Here is a 5,232-nt window from a genome sequence, read left to right as displayed (position 1 = left end):
ACTACTATAAACAATCATATGTTAAGAAATTGGACAAATTAAAAGAAATGGAAAAATTCCTAGAAATATACAACCTACCAGGATTAAATCATGATGAAACAGAATCGCTGAACAGACCAATTACTAGTAAGTATATTGAATCAGTAATCACAAATCTCTCAACAAACAAAAGTCCAGGACCAGATGCCCTCACTGGTGAATTCTACCAAACATGTGAAGATTAATACCAATCTTCCTCAAACTTTTCCAAAACGGAGAAGAGGAGGGAACTCTTTCAAACTCATTTTACAAAGCCAGTGTTACCCTGATACCAAATCCAGACAAGCATGCCACAAGAAAGAAAGTTATAGGTCAATATCCCTGATGAACATAGATGTAAAAATTCTCAACAAAGTATTAGAAGCCAAATTCAATACATTAAGAGAATCACACACCATGATCAAGCGGGATTTTTTTCAAGGGATGCAAAGATGGCTCAACATCCACAAATCAGCAGTCTGTGTGATAAACTGCATTAACAAAATGAAGGATAAAAATCATATGATCATCTTAATAAATGCAGAAAAATCATCTGACAAAATTCAACATCATTTATGATAAAAATTCTTAACCTAATACGTATAGAGGGGCACCTGGGTGGCTCAGTTAATTAAGCATCCAACCCTTGATTTCAGCTCCGGGCATGGTCTCACAGTACGTGAGTTTGAGCCCCAGGTCGGGCTCTGTGCTGACAGTGCAGAGCCTGCTTGGGATTCTCTCTCCTCCTGTCTCTCTGCCTCTCTCTGGCTCATTTTCTCCCCACCCCCTCAAAAGAAGTAAATAAACTTTAAAAAGGTCTATAGAGGAAATATACCTCAACAAAATAAAGGCCATATATGACAAACATACAGCTAATATGACACTCAATGATGACAAGCTGAAATCTTTTCCTCTAACATCAAGAACAAGAGAAGGATGCCCCTCCCTCCATCTTTATTCAACATAGTAATGGAAGTCTTGGTTAGAGCATTAGGAAACTAGAAAAATAAAGAGAATTCATCCAAACTGGAAAGGAAGAAGTAAAAGTGTCACTATATACAGATGACATGAGATCACATAGACAGAACTCTAAGACTACATCAGAAAACTGTTAGAATAGGCCACTTCAATCAAGTTGCAGGATACTAAATCAATACACAAAAGTCTGCTGAATTTTTATATGCTAATAATGAACTATCAGGAAGAGAAATTAAGAAAACAATCTCATTGATGATTGCATCAAAAAGAATACTTCAGAGTAAATTTAATCATGCTCCTTGATTTCAAATTACATTTCAAAGCTATAGCAATCAAAACAGTATGGAATTGGTATTAAAATGGACATATAGATCAATGGAACAGAACAGAAAGCCTAGAATTAAACTCATGAAAATATAGTCAATTAATTTATGACAAAGGGGACACAATTACAGAGTGGAGAAAGTATAGTCTTTTCAATAAATGATGCTATAAAATTGGACAGCCAAATGCAAAAGAATGAAACCGGACCACTATCTTACACCATGCACAAAATTACATGCAAAATTAACTCAAAAGTGGGATGCCTGGGTAGCTCAGTCGGTTAAGCAACCAACTTTGGCTCAGGTCATGATCTTATGGTTGGTGGGTTCGAGCCCCGCATCGGGCTCTGTATTGACAGCTCAGAGTCTGGCACTTGCTTCAGATTCTGTGTCTCCCTCTCGCTCTGCCCCTACCCCAACTCATGTTCTGCTTCTCTCTTTCTCAAAAATAAATAAACATAAAAAAATAAAAATAAAATTAACCCAAAAGTACACAAAAATCAACTCAAAAAGGATTGAATACTCGAATGCAAGTCCTGGAACCATTAAATACTAGAAGTAAGCATAGATGGTAACCTCCTTAACGTCCATCTTGGCAATGACTTTTTGACACTAACACCAAAAGCAAAAGCAAAAAAGCACAAACACACAAGTGGAACCACATGAAACCAAAAAGCTTCTGAACAAGGAAACTATCAAAATGAAAAAGCAATCTATGGAATGGGAGAAGATATTTGCAAATCATATCTCCTCTAAGGAAGTATATTCAAAATATGTAAAAAACTCCTACAACTCATAGCAAATATACAAACAATCTGATTCATAAAAGAGTAGAAGACCTGAATAAATATTTTTCCAAAGATATACAGATGGCCAACAGGTACATAAAAAGATGCTCAACATTACTAATCATCATGGAAATGCAAATCAAAACCATAGTGATAAATGATCTCACACCAGTCAGAATGCCTATTTTCAAAAAGACTGAAGATAAAAAGTGTTGACAAGGATGTGGAGAAAGAGAGACCTTGTGTTTGTTGGTAAGGATGTAAATTTATGTAGAAAACAACAGGGAGATTCCTCAAAAACTGAAAAAAGAACTACCATATGATCTAGGAATTTCATTTCTGGGCATGTTCATTGCAGCATTATTTACAATAGCCAAGATATGGAAACAACCTAGATGTCCACTGATAGATGAATGGATAAAAAACTGATTATATATATTATGTATACACATACATACATAGACACACAGTGGAATACTACTCAGCTGTCAAAATGAATGAAATCTTACCATTTGCAATAACATGGATGGAATTTGAGGGCTTTATGCTAAGGGAAACAAGTCAGGCAGCATCAGACCAATACAAATATCATGTGATCTCTCTTATATGTGGAATATATGTATACATGTATGTATTCACCATTTGCCGGATGAATCTGGCATATATACATGTATATATTCATCATTTGCTGGATGAATCTTTTGATTTGGATTAAATTAGATTTGCAAATCTGCTAGGAAATGTATACTTCCTGAAAATGTTGAACAAATGTCTGTCTATATATATATATATATATATGTATATATATATATATATATATATATATATATATATATTTCGTCCTTGTTCGTCCTGTATATATATATATATATATATATATATATATATATATATATACAGTCAAGCTCATGATACAGACAACAGATTGGTGTTTGCCACAGGGTGAGATGAGAGGTAGGAGAGATGTGTGATTTTTTTTTACCTTAAATAAATTCATTTTAAAAACACTCTATTTCTCATCCTTTACTAGAAATCTGATAGACTGTAGCAAAGTCTAGACATCCAGTGATTCCCAAGCAACCAATGAGTGAATGCAGAGAATAACTTCGAGTGTGGTCATAGAAGTCTCCACCAGGGAGATGGAGCCACAGCCCAGGTCTGTGAGGCAGCCTTACAGAGCTTTGGATTGCGAGGAGGAGGGTCACCATGGTGGCTGAGGTGGTGGCCAAGGCAGAAGATGGTCAATGAAAGGTGCCTTGAAAAGTCCCCTCAGAGCAGTGCAGAGGCAATAAAGAAACAAGTGAAAGAGAAAAGAAAGAAAAACTAGTCAGACATTGACCAATGTAAGTCTGTCCTACCTGTGTTCTACCAAAGTATCACCAACGCTTACTTCTAAGCTGCTGAAAAATTACAAGGACAACAACACAGTGTTTGCTGTAGTCTTGGAAAATGAAAAATCCAAAGTGGGGGAAGCACAGGACATCCTTTCATGGATGAGAAAATAATATTACTACCTCACATGTCAGCTATGGGTTTTGAAAGAAAAAGTGACTTCCCAGAAAACAGAATAAACTGCTCAGACCCAAGGGCACAGTGAATCCCCCTGAAGAAAATTCCAACAGTGATGGCAAAGCCAGGGATTTACTCACCAAGAATTTATAAGTTCTTCTTCAGGAAGTTGGACTTCTGGGACAAGGAGAATTATTCCAAATAGAAAACCAAATATCTTCTATTCCTCAAGACAGACTTGGATTCTATTTTGCATCTTCTAGCCCAGGAGAAGGTGGGTCTACAGATAATGTCTTCCTTAGAACTGTACCTGCCCACCTCAGTTTAAAGAAAGGTCTTATCAATCTATGTAAATATGTTACATTGGGTGACTTGGACACCCATCATTTGCCGGATGAATCTTTTGATTTGGATTAAATTAGATTTGCAAATTGGCTAGGAAACATATACTTCCTGAAAATGTTGAACAAACGTCTATCAATGGAACAAGGATGAAATTAATCACCAAAGCTAATCCTCACAGGAAGGATTACTAAACCAGGTCATTTTAAAGTCTACCTCTGAACAAACTAAAACTAAGCATAGCGGGCAAAAGGAAGGAAAAAGAATAAAGAAAACTAAAAGGGAAAATTGAAGTTTATATCAAGGCATGAAGGGAACAAAAGTGAAAATTAAACACAACAAAAACAAACAAAACACTATCCCCCACCCCCACCAAAAAAAAAAAAATTGGATGGATATGTCAGTTCAAGTAACGTTAACAATTTCCATTTGACAGTGGATGTTCATCTCACACTTCTCAGGCAAAATAAAGGAGCAAATTTTCTAAACTAGGAGAAAGCAACAATGAGTCTGAAAATGAGTGTCTGTGAATGAGTTTGATGATTTCTACTTTCCCTAAAAACATTGGCAAGTACATTCAAAATCTCACCAACCAATCACTTAGGAGCCCAATGACCAATCACCAAGCTTCAATCCAAATGAGCATGAAAATGTATCCATTAAGAAGATTAAGCATGGATAGAGCATGGAAACCTCAGTGGATCCCTGAGCAGTGGCATTTATCAGAATCTCTCTACAGGACCCTACACGATCCTGCAGGGGACCTGTAACCCTTGTAAAATATCTTTTACAAAGACTCAGACTTCTCGGTGCTGTCAGGGCCGAAAAGGTAAAAATAAATCAGAAACACATGCACACAGATTAAAAAGAAATTTAATTAGGAGAAATTCAAATGCTAACTGGTAAATCAGTATATTTGATAATATGTGTCCATAATGTCCCTCCACAGCATCCCAGTAAATCCCTAGAAACTTCTTAATGAAATAACTGCACCATTCTATCTCAAAAGCATCAGAAATTATGGAGGTATATCCTATTCAAGACATACACTAGTTGCTTTGCTTGGAAAATTCCAGCATCTGCAGGCAATGACTGAATTTTAGCAAATCACTTTAGATACTTCAGTTCCTTCACTTCATGGAATGTGGCATTTACACTCTCTGTGCCTCACAACTATTGAGATGTTGTTCTGTTGTCCAGGACGTGGTCTCATCTCAGTGTCCCAGACACCTTTTTAGGGAAACTAGAGAGATCTGCCTTTCTGAAAACAAAAG

General features: G+C 36.4%; 1 pseudogene; it reads left to right on the top strand.

Moving 5' to 3' along the window:
- Nucleotides 1–3,344: 3,344 nt before the first annotated feature.
- Nucleotides 3,345–4,033, top strand: LOC125153386 (shugoshin 1-like; annotated as a pseudogene).
- The last annotated feature ends 1,199 nt before the right edge of the window (nt 4,034–5,232 follow it).

This window comes from Prionailurus viverrinus, chromosome A2 (assembly GCF_022837055.1).
Source record: "Prionailurus viverrinus isolate Anna chromosome A2, UM_Priviv_1.0, whole genome shotgun sequence".
NCBI lineage: Eukaryota > Metazoa > Chordata > Mammalia > Carnivora > Felidae > Prionailurus > Prionailurus viverrinus.
The sequence above is the reverse complement of the archived record's forward strand: the minus strand, read 5'-3'. Positions and strand labels throughout refer to the sequence as shown.